Here is a 13718-nt window from a genome sequence, read left to right as displayed (position 1 = left end):
TGATGGCGGGGTGGAGGAGCAGCAGCCAGCCTCCAGCAGCTGGTGGCGGGGTGCAGGAGCTGCAGCCAGCCTCCAGCTGGTGATGGCGGGGTGGAGGAGCAGCAGCCAGCCTCCAGCAGCCAGCCTCCAGCTACTGATGGCGGGGTGGAGGAACAGAAGCCTCCAGCAGCTGATGGCGGGGTGCAGGAGCTGCAGCCAGTCTCCAGCTGGTGACGGCGGGGTGGAGGAGCAGCAGCCAGCCTCTAGCAGCCAGCCTCCAGCTGCTGATGGCGGGGTGGAGGAACAGAAGCCTCCAGCAGCTGATGGCGGGGTGCAGGAGCAGCAGCCAGCCTCCAGCAGCTGATGGCGGGGTGGAGGAGCTGCAGCCAGCCTCCAGGCGCTGATGGCGGGGTGCAGGAGCAGCAGCCAGCCTCCAGCAGCTGATGGCGGGGTGGAGGAGCTGCAGCCAGCCTCCAGGCGCTGATGGCGGGGTGCAGGAGCTGCAGGCAGCCTCCAGCAGCTGATGGCGGGGTGGAGGAGCTGCAGCCAGCCTCCAGCAGGTCATGGTGGGGTGGAGGAGCAGCAGCCAGCCTCCAGCAGCTGATGGCGGGGTGCAGGAGTTGCAGGCAGCCTCCAGCAGCTGATGGCGGGGTGCAGGAGCTGCAGCCAGCCTCCAGCTGGTGATGGCGGGGTGGAGGAGCAGCAGCCAGGGTCCAGCAGCCAGCCTCCAGCTGCTGATGGCGGGGTGGAGGAACAGAAGCCTCCAGCAGCTGATGGCGGGGTGCAGGAGCTCCAGGCAGCCTCCAGCAGCTGATGGCGGGGTGCAGGAGCTGCAGCCAGCCTCCAGCTGGTGACGGCGGGGTGGAGGAGCAGCAGCCAGCCTCTAGCAGCCAGCCTCCAGCTGCTGATGGCGGGGTGGAGGAACAGAAGCCTCCAGCAGCTGATGGCGGGGTGCAGGAGCAGCAGCCAGCCTCCAGCAGCTGGTGGCGGGGTGGAGGAGCAGAAGCCAGCCTCCAGCAGCTGATGGCGGGGTGGAGGAGCTGCAGCCAGCCTCCAGCAGCTGATGGCGGGGTGCAGGAGCTGCAGGCAGCCTCCAGCAGCTGATGGCGGGGTGCAGGAGCTGCAGGCAGCCTCCAGCAGCTGATGGCGGGGTGGAGGAGCTGCAGCCAGCCTCCAGCAGGTCATGTTGGGGTGGAGGAGCAGCAGCCAGCCTCCAGCAGCTGATGGCGGGGTGCAGGAGCAGCAGCCAGCCTCCAGCAGCTGATGGCGGGGTGCAGGAGCTGCAGGCAGCCTCCAGCAGCTGATGGCGGGGTGCAGGAGCTGCAGCCAGCCTCCAGCTGGTGATGGCGGGGTGGAGGAGCAGCAGCCAGCCTCCAGCAGCCAGCCTCCAGCTGCTGATGGCGGGGTGGAGGAACAGAAGCCTCCAGCAGCTGATGGCGGGGTGCAGGAGCAGCAGCCAGCCTCCAGCAGCTGGTGGCGGGGTGGAGGAGCTGCAGCCAGCCTCCAGCAGCTGATGGCGGGGTGGAGGAGCTGCAGGCAGCCTCCAGCAGCTGATGGCGGGGTGCAGGAGCTGCAGCCAGCCTCCAGCTGCTGATGGCGGGGTGGAGGAACAGAAGCCTCCAGCAGCTGATGGCAGGGTGGAGGAGCAGAAGCCAGCCTCCAGCAGCTGATGGCGGGATGGAGGAGCTGCAGGCAGCCTCCAGCAGCTGATGGCGGGGTGGAGGAGCTGCAGCCAGCCTCCAGCAGGTCATGGTGGGGCGGAGGAGCAGCAGCCAGCCTCCAGCAGCTGATGGCGGGGGGCAGGAGCAGCAGGCAGCCTCCAGCAGCTGATGGCGGGGTGCAGGAGCTGCAGCCAGCCTCCAGCAGCTGATGGCGGGGTGGAGGAGCAGCAGCCAGCCTCCAGCTGCTGATGGCGGGGTGGAGGAACAGAAGCCTCCAGCAGCTGATGGCGGGGTTCAGGAGCTGCAGCCAGCCTCCAGCTGGTGATGGCGGGGTGGAGGAGCAGCAGCCAGCCTCCAGCAGCCAGCCTCCAGCTGCTGATGGCGGGGTGGAGGAACAGAAGCCTCCAGCAGCTGATGACGGGGTGCAGGAGCTGCAGGCAGCCTCCAGCAGCTGATGGCGGGGTGCAGGAGCTTCAGGCAGCCTCCAGCAGCTGATGGCAGGGTGGAGGAGCTGCAGCCAGCCTCCAGCAGCTGATGGCGGGGTGCAGGAGCTGCAGGCAGCCTCCAGCAGCTGATGGCGGGGTGCAGGAGCTTCAGGCAGCCTCCAGCAGCTAATGGCGGGGTGGAGGAGGTGCAGCCAGCGTCCAGCAGGTCATGGTGGGGTGGAGGAGAAGCAGCCAGCATCCAGCAGCTGATGGCGGGGTGCAGGAGCTGCAGCCAGCCTCCAGCTGGTGATGGCGGGGTGGAGGAGCAGCAGCCTGCCTCCAGCTGGTGATGGCGGGGTGGAGGAGCAGCAGCCAGCCTCCAGCAGCCAGCCTCCAGCTGCTGATGGCGGGGTGGAGGAACAGAAGCCTCCAGCAGCTGATGGCGGGGTGCAGGAGCAGCAGCCAGCCTCCAGCAGCTGGTGGCGGGGTGGAGGAGCAGAAGCCAGCCTCCAGCAGCTGATGGCGGGGTGGAGGAGCTGCAGCCAGCCTCCAGCAGCTGATGGCGGGGTGCAGGAGCTGCAGGCAGCCTCCAGCAGCTGATGGCGGGGTGGAGGAGCTGCAGCCAGCCTCCAGAAGGTCATGGTGGGGTGGAGGAGCAGCAGCCAGCCTCCAGCAGCTGATGGCGGGGTGCAGGAGCAGCAGCCAGCCTCCAGCAGCTGATGGCGGGTTGCAGGAGTTGCAGGCAGCCTCCAGCAGCTGATGGCGGGGTGCAGGAGCTGCAGCCAGCCTCCAGCTGGTGATGGCGGGGTGGAGGAGCAGCAGCCAGGGTCCAGCAGCCAGCCTCCAGCTGCTGATGGCGGGGTGGAGGAACAGAAGCCTCCAGCAGCTGATGGCGGGGTGCAGGAGCTGCAGCCAGCCTCCAGCTGGTGATGGCGGGGTGGAGGAGCAGCAGCCAGCCTCCAGCAGCTGATGGCGGGGTGGAGGAGCAGAAGCCAGCCTCCAGCAGCTGATGGCGGGGCGGAGGAGCTGCAGCCAGCCTCCAGCAGCTGATGGCGGGGAGCAAGAGCTGCAGGCAGCCTCCAGCAGCTGATGGCGGGGTAGAGGAGCTGCAGCCAGCCTCCAGCTGGTGATGGCGGGGTGGAGGAGCAGCAGCCAGCCTCCAGCAGCCAGCCTCCAGCTGCTGATGGCGGGGTGGAGGAACAGAAGCCTCCAGCAGCTGATGGCGGGGTGCATGAGCTGCAGGCAGCCTCCAGCAGCTGATGGCGGGGTGCAGGAGCTGCAGGCAGCCTCCAGCAGCTGATGGCGGGGTGGAGGAGCAGCAGCCAGCCTCCAGCTGCTGATGGCGGGGTGGAGGAACAGAAGCCTCCAACAGCTGATGGCGGGGTGCAGGAGCAGCAGCCAGCCTCCAGCAGCTGATGGCGGGGTGGAGGAGCAGCAGCCAACCTCCAGCTGCTGATGGCGGGGTGGAGGAACAGAAGCCTCCAACAGCTGATGGCGGGGTGCAGGAGCAGCAGCCAGCCTCCAGCAGCTGATGGCGGGGTGGAGGAGCAGCAGCCAGCCTCCAGCTGCTGATGGCGGGGTGGAGGAACAGAAGCCTCCAGCAGCTGATGGCGGGGTGCAGGAGCTCCAGGCAGCCTCCAGCAGCTGATGGCGGGGTGCAGGAGCTGCAGCCAGCCTCCAGCAGCCAGCCTCCAGCTGCTGATGGCGGGGTGGAGGAACAGAAGCCTCCAGCAGCTGATGGCGGGGTGCAGGAGCAGAAGCCAGCCTCCAGCAGCGGATGGCGGGGTGGAGGAGCTGCAGCCAGTCTCCAGCAGCTGATGGCGGTGTGCAGGAGCTGCAGGCAGCCTCCAGCAGCTGATGGCGGGGTGCAGGAGCTGCAGGCAGCCTCCAGCAGCTGATGGCGGGGTGGAGGAGCTGCAGCCAGCCTACAGCAGGTCATGGTGGGGTGGAGGAGCAGCAGCCAGCCTCCAGCAGCTGATGGCGGGGTGCAGGAGCAGCAGCCAGCCTCCAGCAGCTGATGGCGGGGTGCAGGAGCTGCAGGCAGCCTCCAGCAGCTGATGGCGGGGTGCAGGAGCTGCAGCCAGCCTCCAGCTGGTGATGGCGGGGTGGAGGAGCAGCAGCCAGCCTCCAGCAGCCAGCCTCCAGCTGCTGATGGCGGGGTGGAGGAACAGAAGCCTCCAGCAGCTGATGGCGGGGTGCAGGAGCTCCAGGCAGCCTCCAGCAGCTGATGGCGGGGTGCAGGAGCTGCAGCCAGCCTCCAGCTGGTGATGGCGGGGTGGAGGAGCAGCAGCCAGCCTCCAGCAGCCAGCCTCCAGATGCTGATGGCGGGGTGGAGGAACAGAAGCCTCCAGCAGCTGATGGCGGGGTGCAGGAGCAGCAGCCAGCCTCCAGCAGCTGGTGGCGGGGTGGAGGAGCAGAATCCAGCCTCCAGCAGCTGATGGCGGGGTGGAGGAGCTGCACCAGCCTCCAGCAGCTGATGGCGGGGTGCAGGAGCTGCAGGCAGCCACCAGCAGCTGATGGCGGGGTGCAGGAGCTGCAGGCAGCCTCCAGCAGCTGATGGCGGGGTGGAGGAGCTGCAGGTAGCCTCCAGCAGCTGATGGCGGGGTGCAGGAGCTGCAGGCAGCCTCCAGCTGGTGATGGCGGGGTGGAGGAGCAGCAGCCAGCCTCCAGCAGCCAGCCTCCAGCTGCTGATGGCGGGGTGGAGGAACAGAAGCCTCCAGCAGCTGATGGCGGGTGCAGGAGCTCCAGGCAGCCTCCAGCAGCTGATGGCGGGGTGCAGGAGCTGCAGCCAGCCTCCAGCTGGTGATGGCGGGGTGGAGGAGCAGCAGCCAGCCTCCAGCAGCCAGCCTCCAGCTGCTGATGGCGGGGTGGAGGAACAGAAGCCTCCAGCAGCTGATGGCGGGGTGCAGGAGCAGCAACCAGCCTCCAGCAGCTGGTGGCGGGGTGGAGGAGCAGAAGCCAGCCTCCAGCAGCGGATGGCGGGGTGGAGGAGCTCCAGGCAGCCTCCAGCAGCTGATGGCGGGGTGGAGGAACAGAAGCCTCCAGCAGCTGATGGCGGGGTGGAGGAGCTGCAGCCAGCCTCCAGCAGGTCATGGTGGGGTGGAGGAGCAGCAGCCAGCCTCCAGCAGCTGATGGCGGGGTGCAGGAGCAGCAGCCAGTCTCCAGCAGCTGATGGCGGGGGTCAGGAGCTGCAGGCAGCCTCCAGCAGCTGATGGCGGGGTGCAGGAGCTGCAGCCAGCCTCCAGCTGGTGATGGCGGGGTGGAGGAGCAGCAGCCAGCCTCCAGCAGCCAGCCTCCAGATGCTGATGGCGGGGTGGAGGAACAGAAGCCTCCAGCAGCTGATGGTGGGGTGCAGGAGCAGCAGCCAGCCTCCAGCAGCTGGTGGCGGGGTGGAGGAGCAGAAGCCAGCCTCCAGCAGCTGATGGCGGGGTGGAGGAGCTGCACCAGCCTCCAGCAGCTGATGGCGGGGTGCAGGAGCTGCAGGCAGCCACCAGCAGCTGATGGCGGGGTGCAGGAGCTGCAGGCAGCCTCCAGCAGCTGATGGCGGGGTGGAGGAGCTGCAGCCAGCCTCCAGCAGCTGATGGCGGGGTGCAGGAGTTGCAGCCAGCCTCCAGCTGGTGATGGCGGGGTGGAGGAGCAGCAGCCAGCCTCCAGCAGCCAGCCTCCAGCTGCCGATGGCGGGGTGGAGGAACAGAAGCCTCCAGCAGCTGATGGCAGGGTGGAGGAGCTGCAGCCAGCCTCCAGCAGCTGATGAAGGGGTGCAGGAGCTGCAGCCAGCCTCCAGCTGGTGATGGCGGGGTGGAGGAGCAGCAGCCAGCCTCCAGCAGCCAGCCTCCAGCTGCTGATGGCGGGGTGGAGGAACAGAAGCCTCCAGCAGCTGATGGCGGGGTGCAGGAGCTCCAGGCAGCCTCCAGCAGCTGATGGCGGGGTGCAGGAGCTGCAGCCAGCCTCCAGCTGGTGATGGCGGGGTGGAGGAGCAGCAGCCAGCCTCCAGCAGCCAGCCTCCAGCTGCTGATGGCGGGGTGGAGGAACAGAAGCCTCCAGCAGCTGATGGCGGGGTGCAGGAGCAGCAACCAGCCTCCAGCAGCTGGTGGCGGGGTGGAGGAGCAGAAGCCAGCCTCCAGCAGCGGATGGCGGGGTGGAGGAGCTCCAGGCAGCCTCCAGCAGCTGATGGCGGGGTGGAGGAACAGAAGCCTCCAGCAGCTGATGGCGGGGTGGAGGAGCTGCAGCCAGCCTCCAGCAGGTCATGGTGGGGTGGAGGAGCAGCAGCCAGCCTCCAGCAGCTGATGGCGGGGTGCAGGAGCAGCAGCCAGCCTCCAGCAGCTGATGGCGGGGGTCAGGAGCTGCAGGCAGCCTCCAGCAGCTGATGGCGGGGTGCAGGAGCTGCAGCCAGCCTCCAGCTGGTGATGGCGGGGTGGAGGAGCAGCAGCCAGCCTCCAGCAGCCAGCCTCCAGCTGCTGATGGCGGGGTGGAGGAACAGAAGCCTCCAGCAGCTGATGGCGGGGTGCAGGAGCTCCAGGCAGCCTCCAGCAGCTGATGGCGGGGTGCAGGAGCTGCAGCCAGCCTCCAGCTGGTGATGGCGGGGTGGAGGAGCAGCAGCCAGCCTCCAGCAGCCAGCCTCCAGATGCTGATGGCGGGGTGGAGGAACAGAAGCCTCCAGCAGCTGATGGCGGGGTGCAGGAGCAGCAGCCAGCCTCCAGCAGCTGGTGGCGGGGTGGAGGAGCAGAAGCCAGCCTCCAGCAGCTGATGGCGGGGTGGAGGAGCTGCACCAGCCTCCAGCAGCTGATGGCGGGGTGCAGGAGCTGCAGGCAGCCACCAGCAGCTGATGGCGGGGTGCAGGAGCTGCAGGCAGCCTCCAGCAGCTGATGGCGGGGTGGAGGAGCTGCAGCCAGCCTCCAGCAGCTGATGGCGGGGTGCAGGAGTTGCAGCCAGCCTCCAGCTGGTGATGGCGGGGTGGAGGAACAGAAGCCTCCAGCAGCCAGCCTCCAGCTGCCAATGGCGGGGTGGAGGAACAGAAGCCTCCAGCAGCTGATGGCAGGGTGGAGGAGCTGCAGCCAGCCTCCAGCAGCTGATGAAGGGGTGCAGGAGCTGCAGGCAGCCTCCAGCAGCTGATGAAGGGGTGGAGGAGCTGCAGGCAGCCTCCAGCAGCTGGTGGCGGGGTGGAGGAGCTGCAGCCGGCCTCCAGCAGCTGATGGCGGGGTGCAGGAGCTGCAGGCAGCCTCCAGCAGCTGGTGGCGGGGTGGAGGAGCTGCAGCCAGCCTCCAACAGCTGATGGCGGGGTGCAGGAGCTGCAGCCAGCCTCCAGCAGCTGATGGCGGGGTGCAGGAGCTGCAGGCAGCCTCCAGCAGCTGATGGCGGGGTGCAGGAGCTGCAGGCAGCCTCCAGCAGCTGATGGCGGGGTGGAGGAGCTGCAGCCAGCCTCCAGCAGGTCATGGTGGGGTGGAGGAGCAGCAGCCAGCCTCCAGCAGCTGATGGCGGGGTGCAGGAGCTGCAGCCAACCTCCAGCTGGTGATGGCGGGGTGGAGGAACAGAAGCCTCCAGCAGCTGATGGCGGGGTGGAGGAGCAGAAGCCAGCCTCCAGCAGCTGATGGCGGGGTGGAGGAGCTGTAGCCAGCCTCCAGCAGCTGATGGCGGGGTGCAGGAGCTGCAGGCAGCCTCCAGCAGCTGATGGCGGGGTGCAGGAGCTGCAGGCAGCCTCCAGCAGCTGATGGCGGGGTGAAGGAGCTGCAGCCAGCCTTCAGCAGGTCATGGTGGGGTGGAGGAGCTGCAGCCAGTCTCCAGCAGCTGATGGCGGGGTGGAGGAGCTGCAGCCAGCCTCCAGCAGCTGATGGCGGGGTGCAGGAGCTGCAGGCAGCCTCCAGCAGCTGATGGCGGGGTGCAGGAGCTGCAGGCAGCCTCCAGCAGCTGATGGCGGGGTGGAGGAGCTGCAGCCAGCATCCAGCAGGTCATGGTGGGGTGGAGGAGCAGCAGCCAGCCTCCAGCAGCTGATGGCGGGGTGCAGGAGCTGCAGGCAGCCTCCAGCAGCTGATGGCGGGGTGGAGGAGCTGCAGCCAGCCTCCAGCAGGTCATGGTGGGGTGGAGGAGCAGAAGCCAGCCTCCAGCAGCTGATGGCGGGGTGGAGGAGCTGCAGGTAGCCTCCAGCAGCTGATGGCGGGGTGCAGGAGCTGCAGGCAGCCTCCAGCTGGTGATGGCGGGGTGGAGGAGCAGCAGCCAGCCTCCAGCAGCCAGCCTCCAGCTGCTGATGGCGGGGTGGAGGAACAGAAGCCTCCAGCAGCTGATGGCGGGGTGCAGGAGCTCCAGGCAGCCTCCAGCAGCTGATGGCGGGGTGCAGGAGCTGCAGCCAGCCTCCAGCTGGTGATGGCGGGGAAGAGTAGCAGCAGCCAGCCTCCAGCAGCCAGCCTCCAGCTGCTGATGGCGGGGTGGAGGAACAGAAGCCTCCAGCAGCTGATGGCGGGGTGCAGGAGCAGCAGCCAGCCTCCAGCAGCTGGTGGCGGGGTGGAGGAGCAGAAGCCAGCCTCCAGCAGCGGATGGCGGGGTGGAGGAGCTGCAGCCAGTCTCCAGCAGCTGATGGCGGGGTGCAGGAGCTGCAGGCAGCCTCCAGCAGCTGATGGCGGGGTGCAGGAGCTGCAGGCAGCCTCCAGCAGCTGATGGTGGGGTGGAGGAGCAGCAGCCAGCCTCCAGCAGCTGATGGCGGGGTGCAGGAGCAGCAGCCAGCCTCCAGCAGCTGATGGCGAGGTGCAGGAGCTGCAGGCAGCCTCCAGCAGCTGATGGCGGGGTGCAGGAGCTGCAGCCAGCCTCCAGCTGGTGATGGCGGGGTGGAGGAGCAGCAGCCAGCCTCCAGCAGCCAGCCTCCAGCTGCTGATGGCGGGGTGGAGGAACAGAAGCCTCCAGCAGCTGATGGCGGGGTGCAGGAGCTCCAGGCAGCCTCCAGCAGCTGATGGCGGGGTGCAGGAGCTGCAGCCAGCCTCCAGCTGGTGATGGCGGGGTGGAGGAGCAGCAGCCAGCCTCCAGCAGCCAGCCTCCAGATGCTGATGGCGGGGTGGAGGAACAGAAGCCTCCAGCAGCTGATGGCGGGGTGCAGGAGCATCAGCCAGCCTCCAGCAGCTGGTGGCGGGGTGGAGGAGCAGAAGCCAGCCTCCAGCAGCTGATGGCGGGGTGGAGGAGCTGCACCAGCCTCCAGCAGCTGATGGCGGGGTGCAGGAGCTGCAGGCAGCCACCAGCAGCTGATGGCGGGGTGCAGGAGCTGCAGGCAGCCTCCAGCAGCTGATGGCGGGGTGGAGGAGCTGCAGGTAGCCTCCAGCAGCTGATGGCGGGGTGCAGGAGCTGCAGGCAGCCTCCAGCTGGTGATGGCGGGGTGGAGGAGCAGCAGCCAGCCTCCAGCAGCCAGCCTCCAGCTGCTGATGGCGGGGTGGAGGAACAGAAGCCTCCAGCAGCTGATGGCGGGGTGCAGGAGCTCCAGGCAGCCTCCAGCAGCTGATGGCGGGGTGCAGGAGCTGCAGCCAGCCTCCAGCTGGTGATGGCGGGGTGGAGGAGCAGCAGCCAGCCTCCAGCAGCCAGCCTCCAGCTGCTGATGGCGGGGTGGAGGAACAGAAGCCTCCAGCAGCTGATGGCGGGGTGGAGGAGCAGAAGCCAGCCTCCAGCAGCGGATGGCGGGGTGGAGGAGCTCCAGGCAGCCTCCAGGAGCTGATGGCGGGGTGGAGGAACAGAAGCCTCCAGCAGCTGATGGCGGGGTGGAGGAGCAGCAGCCAGCCTCCAGCAGCTGATGGCGGGGTGCAGGAGCAGCAGCCAGCCTCCAGCAGCTGATGGCGGGGGTCAGGAGCTGCAGGCAGCCTCCAGCAGCTGATGGCGGGGTGCAGGAGCTGCAGGCAGCCTTCAGCAGCTGATGGCGGGGTGGAGGAGCTGCAGCCAGCCTCCAGCAGCTGATGGCGGGGTGCAGGAGCAGCAGCCAGCCTCCAGCAGCCAGCCTCCAGCTGCCGATGGTGGGGTGGAGGAACAGAAGCCTCCAGCAGCTGATGGCAGGGTGGAGGAGCTGCAGCCAGCCTCCAGCAGCTGATGAAGGGGTGCAGGAGCTGCAGGCAGCCTCCAGCAGCTGATGAAGGGGTGGAGGAGCTGCAGGCAGCCTCCAGCAGCTGGTGGCGGGGTGGAGGAGCTGCAGCCGGCCTCCAGCAGCTGATGGCGGGGTGCAGGAGCTGCAGGCAGCCTCCAGCAGCTGGTGGCGGGGTGGAGGAGCTGCAGCCAGCCTCCAACAGCTGATGGCGGGGTGCAGGAGCTGCAGCCAGCCTCCAGCAGCTGATGGCGGGGTGCAGGAGCTGCAGGCAGCCTCCAGCAGCTGATGGTGGGGTGCAGGAGCTGCAGGCAGCCTCCAGCAGCTGATGGCGGGGTGGAGGAGCTGCAGCCAGCCTCCAGCAGGTCATGGTGGGGTGGAGGAGCAGCAGCCAGCCTCCAGCAGCTGATGGCGGGGTGCAGGAGCTGCAGCCAACCTCCAGCTGGTGATGGCGGGGTGGAGGAGCAGCAGCCAGCCTCCAGCTGCTGATGGCGGGGTGGAGGAACAGAAGCCTCCAGCAGCTGATGGCGGGGTGCCGGAGCAGCAGCCAGCCTCCAGCAGCTGGTGGCGGGGTGGAGGAGCAGAAGCCAGCCTCCAGCAGCGGATGGCGGGGTGGAGGAGCTGCAGCTAGCCTCCAGCAGGTCATGGTGGGGTGGAGGAGCAGCAGCCAGCCTCCAGCAGCTGATGGCGGGGTGCAGGAGCAGCAGGCAGCCTCCAGCAGCTGATGGCGGGGTGCAGGAGCTGCAGCCAGCCTCCAGCTGGTGATGGCGGGGTGGAGGAAGAGAAGCCTCCAGCAGCTGATGGCGGGGTGCAGGAGCTCCAGGCAGCCTCCAGCAGCTGATGGCGGGGTGGAGGAGCTGCAGCCAGCCTCCAGCAGGTCATGGTGGGGTGGAGGAGCAGCAGCCAGCCTCCAGCAGGTCATGGTGGGGTGGAGGAGCAGCAGCCAGCCTCCAGCAGCTGATGGCGGGGTGCAGGAGCAGCAGCCAGCCTCCAGCAGCTGATGGCGGGGTGCAGGAGCCGCAGGCAGCCTCCAGCAGCTGATGGCGGGGTGCAGGAGCTGCAGCCAGCCTCCAGCTGGTGATGGCGGGGTGGAGGAGCAGCAGCCAGCCTCCAGCAGCCAGCCTCAAGCTGCTGATGGCGGGGTGGAGGAACAGAAGCCTCCAGCAGCTGATGGCGGGGTGCAGGAGCTCCAGGCAGCCTCCAGCAGCTAAAGGCGGGGTGCAGGAGCTGCAGCCAGCCTCCAGCTGGTGATGGCGGGGTGGAGGAGCAGCAGCCAGCCTCCAGCAGCCAGCCTCAAGCTGCTGATGGCGGGGTGGAGGAACAGAAGCCTCCAGCAGCTGATGGCGGGGTGCAGGAGCAGCAGCCAGCCTCCAGCAGCTGGTGGCGGGGTGGAGGAGCAGAAGCCAGCCTCCAGCAGCGGATGACGGGGTGGAGGAGCTGCAGCCAGCCTCCAGCAGCTGATGGCGGGGTGCAGGAGCAGCAGCCAGCCTCCAGCAGCTGATGGCGGGGTGCAGGAGCAGCAGCCAGCCTCCAGCAGCTGGTGGCGGGGTGGAGGAGCAGAAGCCAGACTCCAGCAGCGGATGGCGGGGTGGAGGGGCTGCAGCTAGCCTCCAGCAGGTCATGGTGGGGTGGAGGAGCAGCAGCCAGCCTCCAGCAGCTGATGGCGGGGTGCAGGAGCAGCAGCCAGCCTCCAGCAGCTGATGGCGGGGTGCAGGAGCTGCAGGCAGCCTCCAGCAGCTGATTGCGGGGTGCAGGAGCTGCAGCCAGCCTCCAGCTGGTGATGGCGGGGTGGAGGAGCAGCAGCCAGCCTCCAGCAGCCAGCCTCCAGCTGCTGATGGCGCGGTGGATTAACAGAAGCCTCCAGCAGCTGATGGCGGGGTGCAGGAGCAGCAGCCAGCCTCCAGCAGCTGATGGCGGTGTGGAGGAGCAGAAGCCAGCCTCCAGCAGCTGATGGCGGGGTGGAGGAGCTGCAGCCAGCCTCCAGCAGCTGATGGCGGGGTGCAGGAGCTGCAGGCAGCCTCCAGCAGCTGATGGCGGGGTGCAGGAGCTGCAGGCAGCCTCCAGCAGCTGATGGCGGGGTGGAGGAGCTGCAGCCAGCCTCCAGCAGGTCATGGTGGGGTGGAGGAGCAGCAGCCAGCCTCCAGCAGCTGATGGCGGGGTGCAGGAGCAGCAGCCAGCCTCCAGCAGCTGATGGCGGTGTGGAGGAGCAGAAGCCAGCCTCCAGCAGCTGATGGCGGGGTGGAGGAGCTGCAGCCAGCCTCCAGCAGCTGATGGCGGGGTGCAGGAGCAGCAGCCAGCCTCCAGCAGCTGATGGCGGGGTGCAGGAGCTGCAGGCAGCCTCCAGCAGCTGATGGCGGGGTGGAGGAGCAGCAGCCAGCCTCCAGCTGTGATGGCGGGGTGGAGGAACAGAAGCCTCCAGCAGCTGATGGCGGGGTGCAGGAGCTGCAGCCAGCCTCCAGCAGCTGATGTCGGGGTGCAGGATTTGCAGCCAGCCTCCAGCTGGTGATGGCGGGGTGGAGGAGCAGCAGCCAGCCTCCAGCAGCCAGCCTCCAGCTGCTGATGGCGGGGTGGAGGAACAGAAGCCTCCAGCAGCTGATGGCGGGGTGCAGGAGCAGCAGCCAGCCTCCAGCAGCTGGTGGCGGGGTGGAGGAGCAGAAGCCAGCCTCCAGCAGCTGATGGCGGGGTGGAGGAGCTGCAGCCAGCCTCCAGCAGCTGATGGCGGGGTGCAGGAGCTGCAGGCAGCCTCCAGCAGCTGATGGCGGGGTGCAGGAGCTGCAGGCAGCCTCCAGCAGCTGATGGCGGGGTGGAGGAGCTGCAGCCAGCCTCCAGCAGGTCATGGTGGGGTGAAGGAGCAGCAGCCAGCCTCCAGCAGCTGATGGCGGGGTGCAGGAGCACTAGCCAGCCTCCAGCAGCTGATGGCGGGGTGCAGGAGCTGCAGGCAGCCTCCAGCAGCTGATGGCGGGGTGCAGGAGCTGCAGCCAGCCTCCAGCTGGTGATGGCGGGGTGGAGGAGCAGCAGCCAGCCTCCAGCAGCCAGCCTCCAGCTGCTGATGGCGGGGTGGAGGAACAGAAGCCTCCAGCAGCTGATGGCGGGGTGCAGGAGCTCCAGGCAGCCTCCAGCAGCTGATGGCGGGGTGCAGGAGCTGCAGCCAGCCTCCAGCTGGTGATGGCGGGGTGGAGGAGCAGCAGCCAGCCTCCAGCAGCCAGCCTCCAGCTGCTGATGGCGTGGTGGAGGAACAGAAGCCTCCAGCAGCTGATGGCGGGGTGCAGGAGCAGCAGCCAGCCTCCAGCAGCTGATGGTGGGGTGGAGGAGCAGAAGCCAGCCTCCAGCAGCTGATGGCGGGGTGGAGGAGCTGCAGCCAGCCTCCAGCAGCTGATGGCGGGGAGCAAGAGCTGCAGGCAGCCTCCAGCAGCTGATGGCGGGGTGCAGGAGCTGCAGGCAGCCTCCAGCATCTGATGGCGGGGTGCGGGAGCTGCAGCCAGCCTCCAGCTGGTGATGGCGGGGTGGAGGAGCAGCAGCCAGCCTCCAGCAGCCAGCCTCCAGCTGCTGATGGCGGGGTGGAGGAACAGAAGCCTCCAGCAGCTGATGGCGGGGTGCAGGAGCTCCAGG

The sequence above is a fragment of the Nothobranchius furzeri genome, unplaced genomic scaffold (assembly GCF_043380555.1).
Source record: "Nothobranchius furzeri strain GRZ-AD unplaced genomic scaffold, NfurGRZ-RIMD1 Scf022, whole genome shotgun sequence".
Lineage (NCBI taxonomy): Eukaryota > Metazoa > Chordata > Actinopteri > Cyprinodontiformes > Nothobranchiidae > Nothobranchius > Nothobranchius furzeri.
Note: the sequence above shows the minus strand (reverse complement) of the source record.